Below are 23734 nucleotides of genomic sequence, written 5' to 3' on the forward strand. Positions count from 1 at the left end.
TTAGGAGTCGTCAATTTGTAGGGGACAAATCGCAAAACATGAGGGGGCATTAACTCCCTTTAGGGGACACCGAATCCCTTCATTTGAAATTCTTCGCTTCTACTAATTACCCTCTATGTTTTAGAAAAGGTTTCATCCTCCTATCATTTACGGTTACAAAGTAGAAGTGCTAACAATGATTTCTGCGAAAGGTCCAATAACTCCGTAAGGGGTCAAAGTTCAATTACGCAGGGTGAACTGTATTCGTTTCTCAAGAAGTACTACATGATGGACTATAAAGTTTTTCGATAAGTCTTAAGACGAAGATTTTTTTTGACGGCAGGAAAATAATAATAATAATAATAAACAGAACAATAACAATAGGACTTTCCACTGAAAGGTGGAAAGCCCTAATAAACAGAACAATAACAATAGGACTTTCCACAGAAAGGTGGAAAGCCCTAATAATAACTAGTGATCCTAATTGTTCGCGAACAATTAGAGGGCTTCCCACCTTCTAGCGGTTTTTCAGTAGTGTTGAAATGCTAAAAGCCCCCCCCCCCCCCTACCCCATCCCACCCTCACCCAAAAAAAAAAAAAAAAAAAAAATTGATTTGGCTAGAAAAGAAATTCAAATTTGCCGCCTAAATTTGAGTGTTGAGGTGTGTTCAATGCTTGGTTTCGCATTAAGTACCCGTCAAATTTGAGGGAGAAAAGGGGTGTGGGTGTTGGGTAGCCAGCACATATGCACATATCAGGTAAAAGTGTAATGGGACTTGTGCAGGTGTTTGGGGTGACTTTAGACCTGTTAGATGTGATATTTGGAGGTGCAAAGAAACCGGATGTGCCATTTTCCTAGATTGTAGTAACTGCTGGTGCATGCTGGGAGTCTATACAAGCCTCATGTTGTCAGATGTTGTGAAGATGCACTGGATTTGACCGTGTGTGTTGTGGATTGTGGAATTGAATATACAGTTTGTAATGGCTCATCCTATGTGTTCTAATTCACGGAGACAATGTCTTTCAGTCATTTCACCCAAGGAGGCATGCATATACGGATTGATAGGCTTTGACAACAAACAACCAAAATGGCGGCCGGTGAATTAGAAAGTGTCTGAGTGCATGTAGGATATCTGAACGGAGAATAGGAGTACTGCATCCCATCTGATCCTGCAGGTAAGTGTTTATTTGTTTACAATGACAGTCGGGATGGAATGTCAATGAGTTCAACTGTCGAGTAAAGTTGCATCATCATTATAAAAAAAAAACAACTTAGTCTTTATGTTGATGCAGGCAGACAATTGAATCTGGCCTATGTCTTTTCATGAATGTAAATGGAATTCATGTTTGATTGACAAGACAGTCAAGAAATGGAAGAAGTGGGTGTAGGTCAGATGTGTAGGTGTAGGTCAGATTAGCTAGAATCCTGTAATTGTTGCATGGCATGAGACCGGTCAAAATAGTGTATTGAAACAGCTGATCACAATCAGATCACTTGAAGGGTGGGGGATTTCTTCCTTGGGGACGACAGGCGTGATGGGTGGGTTGGCCTTACTCGTGGAGACTGGCCCCTGGATGCGTGACCTTGACCTTTGACCTTGACCCACTTTCAAGGTCAAACCTCAAAAATCCTGTTGTTGGGCATGAAACCGGTCAAAATAGTGTATTATAAACAGCTGATGACAGACAGATCACTTGAAGGGTGGGGGGTTTCTTCCTTGGGGACGACAGGCGTGATGGGTGGGTTGGCCTTACTCGTGGAGACTGGCCCCTGGATGCGTGACCTTGACCTTTGACCTTGACCCACTTTCAAGGTCAAACCTCAAAAACACATGGGGGAGAAAGTGTGACCTTGACCTTTGACCTTGACCTCATTTTGAAGGTCAGAGAGGTCACGGGGCTTCGTTTAAGTGGTCCCGCATCCCTATCTACATCCGTGAAGAAGTTGTGGGCTCGAACGACGACGTCGGAGACTTTCGGGGGCGAGAACCGTGCTTCGGGGTTCTCGGTTTCCCTCGGTCAACTTTTCTGTGCGAGAGCGTTTCATCTGGAATTCGTCGGCGAAGGTCTCGCCTCTCCACGACTTGCGGTCTAGTGAGAGTAGCGATAACGGGGTCTTCGACGTTAAGTCGCCGCCATTCGCAGAGTGGTCAAAGTTCAGAGTTGACATTCGTGATGCCGAGACTGGTCCAAAATTCCTTGCTGACCCATGTGATATTTCGATGCTATCTGAAGCGTGAAAGAGCGTATAAAAAGTGCCATTTTCTGGCCATTCTGGATGACCTTGACCTTTGACCTTGACCTACTTTTTCAAGGTCAAGGTCACCCAACCCGTCCCAGTGGGTTCCGTCTCTCTACGACGAAGACTTTAGGAGTCGTCAATTTGTAGGGGACAAATCGCAAAACATGAGGGGGCATTAACTCCCTTTAGGGGACACCGAATCCCTTCATTTGAAATTCTTCGCTTCTACTAATTACCCTCTATGTTTTAGAAAAGGTTTCATCCTCCTATCATTTACGGTTACAAAGTAGAAGTGCTAACAATGATTTCTGCGAAAGGTCCAATAACTCCGTAAGGGGTCAAAGTTCAATTACGCAGGGTGAACTGTATTCGTTTCTCAAGAAGTACTACATGATGGACTATAAAGTTTTTCGATAAGTCTTAAGACGAAGATTTTTTTTGACGGCAGGAAAATAATAATAATAATAATAAACAGAACAATAACAATAGGACTTTCCACTGAAAGGTGGAAAGCCCTAATAAACAGAACAATAACAATAGGACTTTCCACAGAAAGGTGGAAAGCCCTAATAATAACTAGTGATCCTAATTGTTCGCGAACAATTAGAGGGCTTCCCACCTTCTAGCGGTTTTTCAGTAGTGTTGAAATGCTAAAAGCCCCCCCCCCCTACCCCATCCCACCCTCACCCAAAAAAAAAAAAAAAAAAAAAATTGATTTGGCTAGAAAAGAAATTCAAATTTGCCGCCTAAATTTGAGTGTTGAGGTGTGTTCAATGCTTGGTTTCGCATTAAGTACCCGTCAAATTTGAGGGAGAAAAGGGGTGTGGGTGTTGGGTAGCCAGCACATATGCACATATCAGGTAAAAGTGTAATGGGACTTGTGCAGGTGTTTGGGGTGACTTTAGACCTGTTAGATGTGATATTTGGAGGTGCAAAGAAACCGGATGTGCCATTTTCCTAGATTGTAGTAACTGCTGGTGCATGCTGGGAGTCTATACAAACCTCATGTTGTCAGATGTTGTGAAGATGCACTGGATTTGACCGTGTGTGTTGTGGATTGTGGAATTGAATATACAGTTTGTAATGGCTCATCCTATGTGTTCTAATTCACGGAGACAATGTCTTTCAGTCATTTCACCCAAGGAGGCATGCATATACGGATTGATAGGCTTTGACAACAAACAACCAAAATGGCGGCCGGTGAATTAGAAAGTGTCTGAGTGCATGTAGGATATCTGAACGGAGAATAGGAGTACTGCATCCCATCTGATCCTGCAGGTAAGTGTTTATTTGTTTACAATGACAGTCGGGATGGAATGTCAATGAGTTCAACTGTCAAGTAAAGTTGCATCATCATTATAAAAAAAAAACAACTTAGTCTTTATGTTGATGCAGGCAGACAATTGAATCTGGCCTATGTCTTTTCATGAATGTAAATGGAATTCATGTTTGATTGACAAGACAGTCAAGAAATGGAAGAAGTGGGTGTAGGTCAGATGTGTAGGTGTAGGTCAGATTAGCTAGAATCCTGTAATTGTTGCATGGCATGAGACCGGTCAAAATAGTGTATTGAAACAGCTGATCACAATCAGATCACTTGAAGGGTGGGGGATTTCTTCCTTGGGGACGACAGGCGTGATGGGTGGGTTGGCCTTACTCGTGGAGACTGGCCCCTGGATGCGTGACCTTGACCTTTGACCTTGACCCACTTTCAAGGTCAAACCTCAAAAATCCTGTTGTTGGGCATGAAACCGGTCAAAATAGTGTATTATAAACAGCTGATGACAGACAGATCACTTGAAGGGTGGGGGGTTTCTTCCTTGGGGACGACAGGCGTGATGGGTGGGTTGGCCTTACTCGTGGAGACTGGCCCCTGGATGCGTGACCTTGACCTTTGACCTTGACCCACTTTCAAGGTCAAACCTCAAAAACACATGGGGGAGAAAGTGTGACCTTGACCTTTGACCTTGACCTCATTTTGAAGGTCAGAGAGGTCACGGGGCTTCGTTTAAGTGGTCCCGCATCCCTATCTACATCCGTGAAGAAGTTGTGGGCTCGAACGACGACGTCGGAGACTTTCGGGGGCGAGAACCGTGCTTCGGGGTTCTCGGTTTCCCTCGGTCAACTTTTCTGTGCGAGAGCGTTTCATCTGGAATTCGTCGGCGAAGGTCTCGCCTCTCCACGACTTGCGGTCTAGTGAGAGTAGCGATAACGGGGTCTTCGACGTTAAGTCGCCGCCATTCGCAGAGTGGTCAAAGTTCAGAGTTGACATTCGTGATGCCGAGACTGGTCCAAAATTCCTTGCTGACCCATGTGATATTTCGATGCTATCTGAAGCGTGAAAGAGCGTATAAAAAGTGCCATTTTCTGGCCATTCTGGATGACCTTGACCTTTGACCTTGACCTACTTTTTCAAGGTCAAGGTCACCCAACCCGTCCCAGTGGGTTCCGTCTCTCTACGACGAAGACTTTAGGAGTCGTCAATTTGTAGGGGACAAATCGCAAAACATGAGGGGGCATTAACTCCCTTTAGGGGACACCGAATCCCTTCATTTGAAATTCTTCGCTTCTACTAATTACCCTCTATGTTTTAGAAAAGGTTTCATCCTCCTATCATTTACGGTTACAAAGTAGAAGTGCTAACAATGATTTCTGCGAAAGGTCCAATAACTCCGTAAGGGGTCAAAGTTCAATTACGCAGGGTGAACTGTATTCGTTTCTCAAGAAGTACTACATGATGGACTATAAAGTTTTTCGATAAGTCTTAAGACGAAGATTTTTTTTGACGGCAGGAAAATAATAATAATAATAATAAACAGAACAATAACAATAGGACTTTCCACTGAAAGGTGGAAAGCCCTAATAAACAGAACAATAACAATAGGACTTTCCACAGAAAGGTGGAAAGCCCTAATAATAACTAGTGATCCTAATTGTTCGCGAACAATTAGAGGGCTTCCCACCTTCTAGCGGTTTTTCAGTAGTGTTGAAATGCTAAAAGCCCCCCCCCCCTACCCCATCCCACCCTCACCCAAAAAAAAAAAAAAAAAAAAAATTGATTTGGCTAGAAAAGAAATTCAAATTTGCCGCCTAAATTTGAGTGTTGAGGTGTGTTCAATGCTTGGTTTCGCATTAAGTACCCGTCAAATTTGAGGGAGAAAAGGGGTGTGGGTGTTGGGTAGCCAGCACATATGCACATATCAGGTAAAAGTGTAATGGGACTTGTGCAGGTGTTTGGGGTGACTTTAGACCTGTTAGATGTGATATTTGGAGGTGCAAAGAAACCGGATGTGCCATTTTCCTAGATTGTAGTAACTGCTGGTGCATGCTGGGAGTCTATACAAACCTCATGTTGTCAGATGTTGTGAAGATGCACTGGATTTGACCGTGTGTGTTGTGGATTGTGGAATTGAATATACAGTTTGTAATGGCTCATCCTATGTGTTCTAATTCACGGAGACAATGTCTTTCAGTCATTTCACCCAAGGAGGCATGCATATACGGATTGATAGGCTTTGACAACAAACAACCAAAATGGCGGCCGGTGAATTAGAAAGTGTCTGAGTGCATGTAGGATATCTGAACGGAGAATAGGAGTACTGCATCCCATCTGATCCTGCAGGTAAGTGTTTATTTGTTTACAATGACAGTCGGGATGGAATGTCAATGAGTTCAACTGTCAAGTAAAGTTGCATCATCATTATAAAAAAAAAACAACTTAGTCTTTATGTTGATGCAGGCAGACAATTGAATCTGGCCTATGTCTTTTCATGAATGTAAATGGAATTCATGTTTGATTGACAAGACAGTCAAGAAATGGAAGAAGTGGGTGTAGGTCAGATGTGTAGGTGTAGGTCAGATTAGCTAGAATCCTGTAATTGTTGCATGGCATGAGACCGGTCAAAATAGTGTATTGAAACAGCTGATCACAATCAGATCACTTGAAGGGTGGGGGATTTCTTCCTTGGGGACGACAGGCGTGATGGGTGGGTTGGCCTTACTCGTGGAGACTGGCCCCTGGATGCGTGACCTTGACCTTTGACCTTGACCCACTTTCAAGGTCAAACCTCAAAAATCCTGTTGTTGGGCATGAAACCGGTCAAAATAGTGTATTATAAACAGCTGATGACAGACAGATCACTTGAAGGGTGGGGGGTTTCTTCCTTGGGGACGACAGGCGTGATGGGTGGGTTGGCCTTACTCGTGGAGACTGGCCCCTGGATGCGTGACCTTGACCTTTGACCTTGACCCACTTTCAAGGTCAAACCTCAAAAACACATGGGGGAGAAAGTGTGACCTTGACCTTTGACCTTGACCTCATTTTGAAGGTCAGAGAGGTCACGGGGCTTCGTTTAAGTGGTCCCGCATCCCTATCTACATCCGTGAAGAAGTTGTGGGCTCGAACGACGACGTCGGAGACTTTCGGGGGCGAGAACCGTGCTTCGGGGTTCTCGGTTTCCCTCGGTCAACTTTTCTGTGCGAGAGCGTTTCATCTGGAATTCGTCGGCGAAGGTCTCGCCTCTCCACGACTTGCGGTCTAGTGAGAGTAGCGATAACGGGGTCTTCGACGTTAAGTCGCCGCCATTCGCAGAGTGGTCAAAGTTCAGAGTTGACATTCGTGATGCCGAGACTGGTCCAAAATTCCTTGCTGACCCATGTGATATTTCGATGCTATCTGAAGCGTGAAAGAGCGTATAAAAAGTGCCATTTTCTGGCCATTCTGGATGACCTTGACCTTTGACCTTGACCTACTTTTTCAAGGTCAAGGTCACCCAACCCGTCCCAGTGGGTTCCGTCTCTCTACGACGAAGACTTTAGGAGTCGTCAATTTGTAGGGGACAAATCGCAAAACATGAGGGGGCATTAACTCCCTTTAGGGGACACCGAATCCCTTCATTTGAAATTCTTCGCTTCTACTAATTACCCTCTATGTTTTAGAAAAGGTTTCATCCTCCTATCATTTACGGTTACAAAGTAGAAGTGCTAACAATGATTTCTGCGAAAGGTCCAATAACTCCGTAAGGGGTCAAAGTTCAATTACGCAGGGTGAACTGTATTCGTTTCTCAAGAAGTACTACATGATGGACTATAAAGTTTTTCGATAAGTCTTAAGACGAAGATTTTTTTTGACGGCAGGAAAATAATAATAATAATAATAAACAGAACAATAACAATAGGACTTTCCACTGAAAGGTGGAAAGCCCTAATAAACAGAACAATAACAATAGGACTTTCCACAGAAAGGTGGAAAGCCCTAATAATAACTAGTGATCCTAATTGTTCGCGAACAATTAGAGGGCTTCCCACCTTCTAGCGGTTTTTCAGTAGTGTTGAAATGCTAAAAGCCCCCCCCCCCCTACCCCATCCCACCCTCACCCAAAAAAAAAAAAAAAAAAAAAATTGATTTGGCTAGAAAAGAAATTCAAATTTGCCGCCTAAATTTGAGTGTTGAGGTGTGTTCAATGCTTGGTTTCGCATTAAGTACCCGTCAAATTTGAGGGAGAAAAGGGGTGTGGGTGTTGGGTAGCCAGCACATATGCACATATCAGGTAAAAGTGTAATGGGACTTGTGCAGGTGTTTGGGGTGACTTTAGACCTGTTAGATGTGATATTTGGAGGTGCAAAGAAACCGGATGTGCCATTTTCCTAGATTGTAGTAACTGCTGGTGCATGCTGGGAGTCTATACAAACCTCATGTTGTCAGATGTTGTGAAGATGCACTGGATTTGACCGTGTGTGTTGTGGATTGTGGAATTGAATATACAGTTTGTAATGGCTCATCCTATGTGTTCTAATTCACGGAGACAATGTCTTTCAGTCATTTCACCCAAGGAGGCATGCATATACGGATTGATAGGCTTTGACAACAAACAACCAAAATGGCGGCCGGTGAATTAGAAAGTGTCTGAGTGCATGTAGGATATCTGAACGGAGAATAGGAGTACTGCATCCCATCTGATCCTGCAGGTAAGTGTTTATTTGTTTACAATGACAGTCGGGATGGAATGTCAATGAGTTCAACTGTCAAGTAAAGTTGCATCATCATTATAAAAAAAAAACAACTTAGTCTTTATGTTGATGCAGGCAGACAATTGAATCTGGCCTATGTCTTTTCATGAATGTAAATGGAATTCATGTTTGATTGACAAGACAGTCAAGAAATGGAAGAAGTGGGTGTAGGTCAGATGTGTAGGTGTAGGTCAGATTAGCTAGAATCCTGTAATTGTTGCATGGCATGAGACCGGTCAAAATAGTGTATTGAAACAGCTGATCACAATCAGATCACTTGAAGGGTGGGGGATTTCTTCCTTGGGGACGACAGGCGTGATGGGTGGGTTGGCCTTACTCGTGGAGACTGGCCCCTGGATGCGTGACCTTGACCTTTGACCTTGACCCACTTTCAAGGTCAAACCTCAAAAATCCTGTTGTTGGGCATGAAACCGGTCAAAATAGTGTATTATAAACAGCTGATGACAGACAGATCACTTGAAGGGTGGGGGGTTTCTTCCTTGGGGACGACAGGCGTGATGGGTGGGTTGGCCTTACTCGTGGAGACTGGCCCCTGGATGCGTGACCTTGACCTTTGACCTTGACCCACTTTCAAGGTCAAACCTCAAAAACACATGGGGGAGAAAGTGTGACCTTGACCTTTGACCTTGACCTCATTTTGAAGGTCAGAGAGGTCACGGGGCTTCGTTTAAGTGGTCCCGCATCCCTATCTACATCCGTGAAGAAGTTGTGGGCTCGAACGACGACGTCGGAGACTTTCGGGGGCGAGAACCGTGCTTCGGGGTTCTCGGTTTCCCTCGGTCAACTTTTCTGTGCGAGAGCGTTTCATCTGGAATTCGTCGGCGAAGGTCTCGCCTCTCCACGACTTGCGGTCTAGTGAGAGTAGCGATAACGGGGTCTTCGACGTTAAGTCGCCGCCATTCGCAGAGTGGTCAAAGTTCAGAGTTGACATTCGTGATGCCGAGACTGGTCCAAAATTCCTTGCTGACCCATGTGATATTTTGATGCTATCTGAAGCGTGAAAGAGCGTATAAAAAGTGCCATTTTCTGGCCATTCTGGATGACCTTGACCTTTGACCTTGACCTACTTTTTCAAGGTCAAGGTCACCCAACCCGTCCCAGTGGGTTCCGTCTCTCTACGACGAAGACTTTAGGAGTCGTCAATTTGTAGGGGACAAATCGCAAAACATGAGGGGGCATTAACTCCCTTTAGGGGACACCGAATCCCTTCATTTGAAATTCTTCGCTTCTACTAATTACCCTCTATGTTTTAGAAAAGGTTTCATCCTCCTATCATTTACGGTTACAAAGTAGAAGTGCTAACAATGATTTCTGCGAAAGGTCAAATAACTCCGTAAGGGGTCAAAGTTCAATTACGCAGGGTGAACTGTATTCGTTTCTCAAGAAGTACTATATGATGGACTATAAAGTTTTTCGATAAGTCTTAAGACGAAGATTTTTTTTGACGGCAGGAAAATAATAATAATAATAATAATAATAATAAACAGAACAATAACAATAGGACTTTCCACTGAAAGGTGGAAAGCCCTAATAAACAGAACAATAACAATAGGACTTTCCACTGAAAGGTGGAAAGCCCTAATAATAAACAACAGAACAATAACAATAGGACTTTCCACTGAAAGGTGGAAAGCCCTAATAATAGAGGAAAAGAAACATAAGAATCACTATAAGGTCTTCCGTTGAGACGGAAGACTTTAATAATAATAAGAAGAACGAGCTATAACTGTGTTGGGATGCCAACACAAATGTCTCCGAACACTTCCCCAAGTCAGAAATGGTTTTTGATGCCAGATATGCACTCAGAATCTTCTAAAAACCATAGAAACTAAATTTGGTTGAAATCTGACGGACTTGTTTTTTGGCAGCCATTTTCTTCAATGGTGGCATTTTTTGAAACATTTGAAAATTGTTTGGAAGGAAATACTGATGCTAGAAATGAATTGTGGACTCTCAATGTACCCCAGAACCCAAATGTTGTAGAGATTTTAAGTGCTGTTCCACGTAAGAATCATGCAAAGGGTGGCACATCGAGCGTCAGGGATTTAATCGATACTTATATATACTTTAGCACTATACATAAGAACCCTATATGTGGTACTAATTTTTTCATCTGATGCATACCTGCAGAGATATGTTACTAAAAATAGATTACCCCCACAATCAACACAAAATAGCTAAAAATAGGCAATAAATTGTATAATCAATATCGAGAGGAAAATACCAATATATTTTGGTCAATAAAAATATACTATGGCAAATAAAGTCCCCTTTTCCCTTATGCATTGCCATAGTGACAATATCTCACTTGTCTCCATGACAACGGTTAATTTTATTTGATGAATATGGTTTTCTTGAAAAAAAACCATCCAATTTTTAAAATTACTTTTCTTAAAACAGCAAACACTTACAATCGTATGAGATTTATAAAAGAGAAAAGGAGATTTTGTTTAATCACTTTTCATTTTCAAAAGTGTGGAAAATTCATTTTTTTTCTCTCCAGAAATGCCTCCTTTAAAATGGTGAAAAATTCCGGGAAAATGAAAAAACGAAATATATTGAAATCATTGAAATATAATAATTGTGCATTAACTTATCATCTTTAATTATTTTAGCTAATGATTATATCAATGTATTTTCATTTTTGTTTCTTAAACTATCGAAATATGATATATGATCCTACCGAATAGTTAAAACAAGATTTCTAAGAACGTTAGGTCGGGATCGAAATTCCCATTATACCTAACCCATTTGTTTCCACTATGAGTTGTACAGACGAATTTCAATTTGGAATTGGGAGTTGTTTGAAGAGGTTATGTTACTGTTACATGTAAAGATGTGTGGTTTATCAACGCTAACAATCGGTTAAAATTCATAAGAAGCACCACGTAAACAAGGTAGGGCCTATAGGCTATCTCTTTACCACGGGGGCTCAGTTTCAGCATTCAGGTATTCTTTAATCTCTTTAGAGAAGTAGATCACAGTGCATGGGCTTGTCATATGTAGAGGTTAGAATTAATTATCCCCGGAAAAAGAATGTTCCCACCCCCGAAGATTTTTTTCTATACAGCCCATGTGAATTGAGAGGCAGTTGATAAACTTCACTAAAGAGATTAAGTATTACATTAAGGTATTCAATGTATAATGACAATATTTCATATCTAATAAATTGATGGTGGAATATTTGTAGTCACGTTATCATTTTGAAGGATTCATCAAATAAAAATAATTCACCATAGGGATTTTCAAAATTTTGTTTACTGCTTGATTTATTTCACCTAGAATTTAACACTAAAGTATATGGGAAAAGCGTGTTTTATTACAATATTTTGAAAACAAATTATATTTTCATACCAATCTCTTGGCAGAAAGTTACCTACACTTTCTTTTTACGAAAATACGAAATAAAATTAATCAATGACCATACACATTTCTAGAAGATTAGATTTTTCTTATTTTTACAAAGGGCAGACAACTCTTCCAAAAAATCTTAAGTGCAAGAAGGCCAGCTTCTAATCGTTTACCAGTGATGTGAATTTCATCTGCTTCACTTTCATCATTATTTAACAATAAACCTTTATGTTGATCTAAATCCTTCAACATTGTTCATTATCCTTTCATTATACATGGAATACCTTAAGGGTTGGGGATTTTTTTTAACGCCATTTTCACAGTAGTGGTGATAATTCATACTTGCTAATGTTATAATGCATTCTACATCAAGATATATGATTAAACCCATAACAAATATGACCAAATGGTACCTTTAACAAATCCAATGATATATAACACTCCCATGTTCTATTTAAAAAATAATATTCAAGATGTATTACTGAAGAAGTGGGGTATTTTGTGTGTTATGCTGTTGCAGCTAAAAATGGCTTTATTTTCAAGTTTTTGTTCAAAGAGATTTATAGAAGAGGCTTTTGGTAATAAAAACCAGATCAATGAGAAATTATTCCACTTCTACGTGCAATTTACTGTATGTAAATCGAAAAAATATTAGCGAAATAATGTTTAAAAATATGAAAATGCTTGTACGTTATGTAATTTTATAAAATTCCAATGTTTAAACTTACAAGTAAAAAAACTACATGTTAATTCATTATTTCAACTTTTATTTTGCTTTAAAAATGAGTTGAATACTAAATGAAACATTATAGAAAAGTTTGAGTGGATTATTCCAAACTTAAAAAATGACGCATTTTTCTCTAACTGGCATAAAAATGTCCCAAAATTCTGTAGTGTCCGCAACATGTGCATATTTTGGAATGCCTGATGATTTATACTTTTATACTCTTACTGGTAAGAGGCAATACAGTTACTAATGTATCTACCAAAGAAACAGACTCTAGTTCATTATTGCTAAGTTTTCTGGCAGATATATTGTGTTTTGTAGAGTCCGCAACCCTGTAGAGTCCGCAATGGCTTTTTGATTTCATAGATTTTTTCAAGAAAATGTATTATGATTTATCTTTATGATAACTATAACTATTCAAGTATTTACTTTAAACATGTAATGGATTAAAATATTGTGAAAATATATGTTCGAACTCGGAATTTACACCCATACCATCTAGTATATACATATAACCCAGAGAGGTTAATGAAATCAAGGGAGAAGATAGAAGAAATAGGGTGAAATTTTTTTAAAAAAAAGTGAAGCTAAAGAAAGACAAAATAAGGAAAAGGAGAAAGAGAGAGAGGGGGAGGTATTAAAAAACAATCCCCAATTTCTTGCCACACTTGGAAAAAAGAGATTACATGAATAAAAAAAAAATACAGACAGAAAGAAATCTTGAGAGAAAGAAAAGGTTGAAATTGAAAAGGAAATGCAAGAAAAGGTGAACACAAAATATTGGAAAGAAAAGAACAACTTTAAAAAGGAAAGAATTAAAACCAAAAAGGGCAGAGAAAGAAATGTTATTTGTGACAAACATAATTTTCAGATCATAGCTATGGACAAGGAGAAAGATGAGGTTGAACACACACACACCCCTCCCCCCCCCCCCCCGCCCCAATTACTGATGGATATCTGAATACCATTCCTGTTCACACAAAATACAGAAAGTAGATTCCTCCTGGGGAAACTAATGATAAAATTAGCGTCATACTTTCTGAGCCAATTTTATCCCCAAACAGTACCAATGACAAGTTATTTCATTCTTTTGATAATTAAGTACTGTTTATATGCAAACATTATTTTGCAATCAACATTTAGTTCCAAGTTCAAGTTTGTTTGAATTTGAAAAAAATAAATAAAAGAGTTGTTTATAAATTTATCTACAGTACTTGCAGTGTCTTCAACAGCATTAATTATCATTTCACTTTTATTTCATTACAGTATTTCTGAAATAAGTGAATATAATAAAACATCTCTAATATTCTGTTATTTTGATGATAAAGTTGGATAACTTCATTAAAAAAACAAATGGTTAGTTTGAAAGATGACACTTCAAACTTGTATGTATACACTTTATAATTGATATATAGGTATTATTTCCAAAAGTATCATTCTAGCCCCCCCCCTTTTTTTTAAAAAAAATTTCCCATCATATTATACCATTCACTAACATAGAAAACAAGGTAGAGTTTAAGGTTTTTAATTTACTTCATTCAAATCAAATATGGATTCAATCAGAAATACTTCAGTATATTTGTAGTGTCCGCAACAATATAAAATCTGAGAGAAAACAAATAAGAGTCCTCAGTAAATTCTTTAATTTATGAAATTTACTCTATAAAATCATTCCTTAGAACATGTTTAATAGAATGAACATCTGTGACACCATCATTATATTTTGAAACTGCATAACAATGTATAGCAAAAAAAAATTAATGGTCAATGTTATATGGTAATTCCCATCTCAAAAAAACCACATTCTACAACTTTTGATATCTAATTTTCTAGAGTTGATCCTATGGCACATGAATTAGTCGATCAAGAAACATTTATCAACATTGATTTTAAAATAAATGACAATATATTAGATATGGAATATATGATAACCTGTAATGTCCGCAACAAAAATATCTATGTTTTTTCAAAATTTAAGAGGAATGAAATATTCTGGAATGGACGTCTGCCACATTATGTCGAAGTTGGCTTCTAAGGGGACTAGATGTGCCTTTTGTTGTGAGTTGTAGAATCTGATTTACATCCGTTAAATCTAACTCACGGTCTTCACTCCAATTAGAATTCTGTGATACTGATTGGGAGTAAGACTCTTGACGTCCCTCATTGTCTAAAAGAAAGGGTATATATGTATTTCAAATACTTGTGAAAGTACTTATAATTGTAATGGGACTGTTACAAATGATCCTTAACAGCAACAACAACCCCACCCTAATTTAAACAAGAGGCCCATGAGCCACATCACTCATTTGAGTCACATTGGCCTGCCATTGTTCAGCTGATGTGAATTTTCAAAGTTTACTGGGTTTTAAAAATGATTGAAATTAAACATTTTATTCATATCTAATGATTTCCATATCTAGTTATGGAATGTATAAAAAAAACCTGGTTTGTAAATTGACAGTACATATTTTAAACACAGGGTGTCATACATGTATGCTTATAGTAGTTGTACAGTTGTTACCTGTATGTAAAATTGTTCGATTTTATTTTATCACTATCATAAACCAATTTAAAGTTGTCACTTAATTATGTGTACTTTTGTATAATATTCTATTGGTAATCTTTGTTCTAAATGTTCACACCTGTATAGTGGCAACCACTATATATCATATGGGCAAATAAAAAATCTGAAAACTTTATAGTTTCTTACACGAGAGAGAGAGAGAGAGAGAGAGAGAGAGAGAGTAAATAATAATAAAAATATTTTGATGAGGTAAACAGGTATATATTTTTTTAAACTTCACTGTAGTGTGAGCTATCTTTCCTTTTTATCTTGGGTTACCTTTCCTTCGTAGTGCATATATTTATATAAAATTAGCTAATGAGTTTTTATATTAATTAAATTAAATCAAATTACTTACTATTAAGTTTATGCTATATTTTTAAACATTCGCACAGAAATGAATATGCATTCATTAATCATTTGATGAAAAAATTAATTTAATTTCGTTAAAACCTTCGGAAAGTTACAATTTTATATCACAAACCTTAATTCAATGTGTTGAATGGATTTTAGCGAAGTGCAAGCGTGTGGCGCACAATTGTTTACCATTTATATCACATTCATAAACTCCATCTAAATCAAATTGAATTCTACTTATAGTTCAACTACAGGAGTCGGAAATTTTTCTGAAAAGGTTTACAATGTAAACAACAATATCTGAGATTTCGCTAAGCTCAGTGATTTAGATCCGCTGTTATACTGTACATGTACTCATTTGTTTCTATTTCTTGGGGCACTGCATAGATCAGTGTATGTATATCAGGTGTGCGTGTTTCAATGTGTTCATAATATAAATATCAAGATTGCTTCATACATTTCATCCGTCTTTAAAAAAAACAATGATATGATTTCCATTTTAATATATTTTTATATCAATTTACCGAAATAACCCAATACGTCTTGCAATAAGATGTCCCTCGGTGTCGCGTCGGCTGCTGCTTTGACGTTCGTCTGGTGTCCAGTTCTAAGTTTCAGCGACTTCAGATGGTGTTTAATATCTCTGGTACACTCCCCAAGTAAAGTCAATCCCTTTTCTTTGGGGTATGCACCATATGGCGCGCATAAACTGCCAGCGTAGTGACCGACACTACACATCTCCATTGCAAGGCTCTATTTAATTTTTGGATTGCCGCAATTTTCACGCACCAGCGTTCTTAGTTACGCTGTGCCATCTAGCAGTGTTTATGAAACTTCCACGAACGATAACTAAAACTCACGATTATTCAGCGATTATTTTATTATTTATAAAACAGGAATGAAAATTTTCCACACTTTTGAGGATTTAAAATGGTTTAAAAAGATATGTGTAAATGGCTCTTTATTTCAGTGTTGCTGTTTTGAGAATTTCTGTTTGATATTCCCGACATTTTGTATGAATTAGTACATGGTAACAACTTTTCGATTTTTTAAATAAAAATTATACTGGGTGACAAAAAATGAAAATAAACAGATTGTCATATATTATGCACCCAACTAATTTTTTTCTAAAAGTTTGGCCCAATTTCGTAACATGGGATGTGCCGCAGAAATTCAATTTTGCATTATTCTTACGTGGAATAGCACTTAACACTTTCAAATATTTCGGTATATGGCGGCCATTTTCAAAATGGCGGCTCCCATTTTTTTTTTAAAATTTGAAAAGTTGATTGCACCCCTCCTAATGACCCCCTATCAGCTCACAAAGTTTGAGGTGGATCTGTTGAAGCACTTTCATATAATCGAGCGGACAAATTTCTCACTAAAGAAGAGGAAAAATAAGAAGAAAATAATAATAAGAACGAGCTATAACTGTGTTGGGATGCCAACACAAATGTCTCCGAACACCTCCCCATGTCAGAAATGCTTTTTGATGCAAGATATGCACTCAGGATCCTCAAAAACCCCTAGAAACTAAATTTGGTTGAAATCCGACGGACTTGATTTTTTGGCCGCCATTTTCTTCAATGGCGGCCATTTTGAAAAATCTGAAAATAGATTGGAAGGAAATACTGATGCTAGAAATGAATTGTGGACCCTCCATTTACCCCAGAACCCAAATGTTGTACAGATTTTAACACTTTCAAATATTTCAGTATATGGTGGCTATTTTGAAAATGGCGGCTCAAAAAAAAATTTTGATGGTGGAAATGGACTCGGGGTCACCAAGATACCCTAGAAATAGAATTTGGTTGAAATCCGACAACCTTAATTTTTTGACGTTTTTTGGTCACTATTTTGAAACGGCGGCCATTTTGAAAATTTGAAAAGTTGATTACACCCCTCCTAATGACCCTCTATCAGCTCACAAAGTTTGAAGTGGATCAGTCGAAGCATGTTCATAAAATCGCGCGGACAAATTTCTCACTAAAGAAGAGGGAAAATAAGAAGAAAATAATGATAACGAGGTATAACTGTGTTGGGATGCCAACACAAATGTCTCCGAACACCTCCCCGTGTCAGAAATCGTTTTTAATGCCAGATATGCACTCAGGATCCTCAAAGAACTCTAGAATATAAATTTGGTTGAAATCTGACGGACTTGATTTTTGGCCACCATTTTCAAAATGGTCGCCATTTTGAAACATTTGAAAATACATTGGAAGGAAATATTGATGTTAAAAAAGAACTGTGGACACTCAATTGACCCCAAAACCAAAATGCTGTAGATATTTTAACACTTTCAAATATTTTGGTATATGGCGACCATTTTGAAAATGGCGGCTCAAAAAAATTTTTTGATGGTGGAAATGGACTCGGGTTCACAATATTATCCTAGTAATAAAATTTGGTTGAAATCCGACAACTTTGATTTTTTTGAGATTTTTTGACGGCCATTTTGAAATGGTGGCCATTTTGAAAATTTGGAAAGTTGATTGCACCCCTCCTTATGACCCCCTATCAGCTCACAAAGTTTGAAGTTGATCAGTCGAAGCGTGTTCATATAATCGCGCGCACAAATTTCTCACTAAAGAAGAGGAAAAATAAGAAGAAGAAAATAATAACGAGCTATAACTGTGTTGGGATGCCAACACAAATGTCTCCGAACACCTCCCCATGTCAGAAATGATTTTTGATGCCAGATATGCACTCAGGATTCTCCATAAACCCTAAAAACTAAATTTGGTTGAAATCCAACGGACTTGTTTTTTGGCCGCCATTTTGTTCAATGGCGGCCATTTTGAAACATTTGAAAATTGATTGGAAGGAAATACTGATGCTAGAAATGAACTGTGAACCCTCCATTTACACCAGAACTCAAATGTTGTAGAGATTTTAACACTTCGAAATATTTCGGGATATGGCGGCCATTTTGAAAATGGCGGCTCAAAAAAAATGTTGATGGTGGAAATGGACTTGGGGTCACTAAATTACCCTAGAAATCGAATTTGGTTGAAATCCGACCACCTTGAGTTTTTGACGTTTTTTGGCCGCCATCTTGAAACGGCGGCCATTTTGAAAATTTGAAAACTGGATCGCACCCCTCCTAGTGACCCCCTATCAGCTCACAAAGTTTGAAGTGGATCAGTCGAAGCGTGTTCATATAATCGTGCGGACAAATTTCTCACTAAAGAAGAGGAAAAATAATAAGAAGAAAATAATAATAACGAGCTATAAACTGTGTTGGGATGCCAACACAAATGTCTCCGAACACCTCCCCATGTCAGAAATGCTTTTTGATGTCAGATATGCACTCAGGATTCTCAAAAAACCCTAAAAACTGAATTTGGTTGAAATCCGACGGACTTGATTTTTGGCCGCCATTTTCTTCAATGGCGGCCATTTTGAAACATTTGAAAATTGATTGGAAGGAAATACTGATGCTAGAAATGAATTGTGGACCCTCCATTTACCCCAGAACCCAAATATTGTAGAGATTTTAACACTTTGAAATATTTCGGTATATGGCGGCCATTTTGAAAATGGCGGCTCAAAAAAAAATTTTGATGGTGGAAATGGACTCGGGGTGACCATATTACCCTAGAAATCGAATTTGGTTGAAATCTGACAACCTTGAGTTTTCGACGTTTTTTGGCCCCCATCTTGAAACGGCGGCCATTTTGAAAATTTGAAAAGTTGAATGCACCCCTCCTAGTGACCCCCTATCAGCTCACAAAGTTTGAAGTGGATCTGTCGAAGCACTTTCACAAAATCGGTCGGACAAATTTCTCACTAAAGAAGAGGAAAAATAAGAAGAAAAGAATAATAAGAACGAGCTATAACTGTGTTGGGATGCCAACACAAATGTCTCCGAACACCTCCCCATGTCAGAAATGCTTTTTGATACCAGATATGCACTCAGGATCCTCAAAAAACCCTAGAAACTAAATTTGGTTGAAATCCGACGGATCTGATTTTTGGCCGCCATTTTCTTCAATGGCGGCCATTTTGAAAAATCTGAAAATAGATTGGAAGGAAATACTGATGCTGGAAATGAATTGTGGGCCCTCAATTTACCCCAGAACCCAAATGTTGTAAAGATTTTAACACTTTAAAATATTTCAGTATATGGCGGCCATTTTGAAAATGGCGGCTCAAAATTTTTTTTTTATGGTGGAAATGGACTCGGGGTCACCAAAATACCATGGAAATAGAATTTCGTTGAAATCCGACAACCTTGAGTTTTTGACGTTTTTTGGCCGCAATTTTGAAACGGCGGCCATTTTGAAAATTTGAAAAGTTGATTGCACCCCTTCTAATGACCCTCTATCAGCTCACAAAGTTTGAAGTGGATCAGTCGAAGCATATTCATAAAATCGCGCGGACAAATTTCTCACTAAAGAAGAGGAAAAATAAGAAGAAAATAATAATAATAACTAGACACGATCTCGTTGCGAGCAACGAGTAGGTCTTCCGTCCGATTTTTTGATGCATTCGGAGTTAAAAAAAAAAAAAAGAAAGACAAATGAGTCCCAATTTAGTTTCCGACTTTAAGACACTTTAGATATAATCAATTTTCCATATCATAACCTTCTGAAGCAAAGTTTCGGTGAAATTCGTTTGAAATTCGACTCTCCAGGCGAGCCATAAGGCCCGCGGGCCTATTTCTTGATGTCATTTGTTAGCCCTCTATAGACTCAACAACTTTAGTTCTATATGTCTTTACACAATATTTACCTGTAAAAAGTTATTGAGATCGACCGATATCGACAAAAAATCGACTCTACAGGCGAGCCATTAGGACCATAGGCCTATTTCTTGATATCAATAGATAGATCTCGATAAACTGAACAACTTTTGTTCAATATGTCCTTACAAAATATTTACCAGTTACAAGTTTTTGAAATCGACTGATATCGACAAAAATCGACTCTACAGGCGAGCCATGAGGCCCACAGACCCATTTTTTGATATTGATCGATAGGTTATGACACATTGAACAACTTTTGTTCAATAATGCTTTTCAAAATATTTGTCGTTTTCAAGATATGAGGCGTCAATTATTTATGATTTTGGCCCTTAAAATCCCTTATTACGTAACATATGACCTACTTTTTGATTTGATAAGAACAAGCTCGTTTAGATGAACATTTCCGCTTCAATGACTTATTACAAAATATTAATAGTTTCTGAGATATTCTCATAAACCGTTGGACCCTTCTGGGCCCCTAATTTAAAGGGTCAGCCCCTTTTGCTTGATATCGTAAGAAAGGTCATGACATTTCAAACATTTTTTGTTCAACAAGTATTTAGAAATTCTTTACCGTTCTCGAGTTATTTCTAGAAGTAATTTTTAGGGGCCAAACTGTAGCTCCCTAACGGGGCCACATAGGGTAAAAACGAAATATGCATATTGTTCAGATCATCATTCTGAACAACTTTTGTTCTTTATTGCTTTTCAAAATATTTGTCGTTTTCGAGATACAAGGGGTAAAAAAATTATGGTTTTGGCCCTTAAAATCCCTTATTACGTAACATATGACCTAAATTTTTATATGAATAGATTTGGATTGTTGAGATGAACATTTTTTGTTCTTTGATTTATACCAAAATATTAACGATTTTTGAGATATTTGATGTAGACTTTGAGCCCTTCTAGATCCCTAATTTAAGGGGCTAGCCCCTAAATCTTGATATTTTCGAAAAGATCTCGTAAATGTGCACAACTTTTGTTCTACATGTCTTAACAAAATATTTGCAACAAAAAAGATATTGGAGATCAAAGGTCAAAAATCGCCGAAATCGGCGAAAAATTTTGGCATCCATTTTTTCAGGTCCAGGCGAGCTTTTAGGCAAATCGCCTCCGGTAAAATCGAATCCCCCACAAATCTTCTAAAATGTTTACTCTATCTTGTGTAGAAATTTCAAGACTCTAGCTTCAAAACTAACGGAGGAGATGTGTGGACAACAAGGCCCTTCAAAAAGTCACTAAAAGAGAGATAACTCCTGACCGGACGTGACGTCAAGCACGAAATTTTGCAAGCAAAGTCTCGTCACCAAAATACATCTTTCCTGAAAATTTCGTGAAAATCGATTGAGAAATGGCTGAGAAAAACGCGTGTACTACCAAGGAAAATAATAATAATAATAATAATAAAAATAATAATAATAATGAAGAAGAAGAACGCGAACAATAATAGTAAGGTCTTCCGCAGGAGACGGAAGACCTTAATAACGAGCTATAACTGTGTTGGGATGCCAACACAAATGTCTCCAAACACCTCCCCATGTCAGAAATAGTTTTTGATGCCAGATATGGACTCAGGATCCTCAAAAATCCCTAGAAACTAAATTTGGTTGAAATCCGACGGACTTGATTTTTGGCCGCCATTTTCTTCAATGGCGGCCATTTTGAAACATTCAAAAATAGATTGGAAGGAAATACTGATGCTAGAAATGAATTGTGGACCCTCCATTTACCCCAGAACCCAAATGTTGTACAGATTTTAACACTTTGAAATATTTCGATATATGGCGGCGATTTTGAAAATGGCGGCTCAAAAAAAAATTTTTAATGGTGGAAATGGACTCGGGGTCACCAAATTACCTTAGAAATAGAATTTGATTGAAATCCGACAACCTTGATATTTTGACGTTTTTTGGCCGCCATCTTGAAACAGCGGCCATTTTGAAAATTTGAAAAGTTGATTGCACCCCTCCTAATGACCCCCTATCAGCTCACAAAGTTTAAAATGGATCTGTGGAAGCACTTTCTTACAATCGCGTGGACAAATTTCTCACTAAAGAAGAGGAATAATAAGAAGAAAATAATAAGAATAACGAGGTATAACTGTGTTGGGATGCCAACACAAATGTCTCCGAACACCTCCCCATGTCAGAAATGCTTTTTGATGCCAGATATGCACTCAGGATCCTCCAAAAACCCTAGAAACTAAATTTAATTGAAATCCGACGGACTTGTTTTTTTGACGTTTTTTGGCCGCCATCTTGAAACAGCGGCCATTTCGAAAATTTGAAAAGTTGATTGCACCCCTCCTTATGACCCCCTATCAGCTCACAAAGTTTGAAGTGGATCTGTCGAAGCACTTTCTTACAATCGCGTGGACAAATTTCTCACTAAAGAAGAGGAATAATAAGAAGAAAATAATAAGAATAACGAGGTATAACTGTGTTGGGATGCCAACACAAATGTCTCCGAACACCTCCCCATGTCAGAAATGCTTTTTGATGCCAGATATGCACTCAGGATCCTCCAAAAACCCTAGAAACTAAATTTAATTGAAATCCGATGGACTTGTTTTTTTTGGCCGCCATTTTCTTCAATGACGGCCATTTTGAAACATTTGAAAATAGATTGGAAGGGAATACTGATGCTAGAAATGAACTCTGGACCCTCCATTTACACCAGAACCCAAATGTTGTAGAGATTTTAACACTTTGAAATATTTCGGTATATGGCGGCCATTTTGAAAATGGCGGCTCAAAAAAAAATCTTGATGGTGGAAATGGACTTGGGGTCACTAAATTACCCTAGAAATACAATTTGGTTGAAATCTGACAACCTTGAGTTTTTGACATTTTTTGGCCCCCATCTTGAAACGGCGGCCATTTTGAAAATTTGAAAAGTTGAATGCATCCCTCCTCATAACCCCTATCAGCTCACAAAGTTTGAAGTGGATCTGTCGAAGCACTTTCATAAAATCGCGCGGAGAAATTTCTCTGGAAAGATGAGGAATAAGAAGAAGAAGAAGAAGAAAATAAGAATAATAAGAAACGGAGCAAAGACAATATGTCTCCGACACTTTGTGTTCGGAGACATAATAAGAAACGGAGCAAAAACAATATGTCTCCGACACTTTGTGTTCGGAGACATAATAAGAAACGAAGCAAAAACAATATGTCTCCGACACTTTGTGTTCGGAGACATAATAAGAATAATAAAAAACGGAGCAAAAACAATATGTCTCCGACACTTTGTGTTCGGAGACATAATAATAATAAGAATAATAAGAAACGGAGCAAAAACAATATGTCTCCGACACTTTGTGTTCGGAGACATAATAATAAGAAACGGAGCAAAAACAATATGTATCCGACACTTTGTGTTCGGAGACATAATAATAAAAATAATAAGAAACGGAGCAAAAACAATATGTCTCAGACACTTTGTGTTCGGAGACATAATAAGAAGAAAATAATAATAAGAATAATAAGAAACGGAGCAAAAACAATATGTCTCCGACACTTTGTGTTCGGAGAAATAATAATAAGAATAATAAGAAACGGAGCAAAAACAATATGTCTCCGACACTTGTGTTTGGAGACATAATAAGAAACGGAGCAAAAACAATATGTCTCCGACACTTTGTGTTCGGAGACATAATAAGAAACGGAGCAAAAACAATATGTCTCCGACACTTTGTGTTCGGAGACATAATAACGAGCTATAACTGTGTTGAGATGC

General features: G+C 38.3%; 1 long non-coding RNA gene across 5 annotated transcripts in view; it reads left to right on the forward strand.

The window, feature by feature from the left end:
- Nucleotides 1–23734, forward strand: part of LOC130051788 (uncharacterized) — a 165558-nt gene that overhangs the window by 18759 nt on the left and 123065 nt on the right. For 2 of the 5 annotated variants that reach the window (XR_008800029.1, XR_008800030.1), the window contains exons 9-12: nucleotides 1007–1155; nucleotides 3351–3499; nucleotides 5695–5843; nucleotides 8040–8188. This is a non-coding gene — a long non-coding RNA (uncharacterized LOC130051788). Of the gene's footprint in view, nucleotides 1–1006; nucleotides 1156–3350; nucleotides 3500–5694; nucleotides 5844–8039; nucleotides 8799–23734 lie in introns of those variants that run through there. The other 3 variants (XR_008800031.1, XR_008800028.1, XR_008800032.1) reach the window with 3 other exon arrangements.

Source organism: Ostrea edulis, chromosome 2 (genome assembly GCF_947568905.1).
Source record: "Ostrea edulis chromosome 2, xbOstEdul1.1, whole genome shotgun sequence".
Taxonomy (NCBI): Eukaryota; Metazoa; Mollusca; class Bivalvia; order Ostreida; family Ostreidae; genus Ostrea; species Ostrea edulis.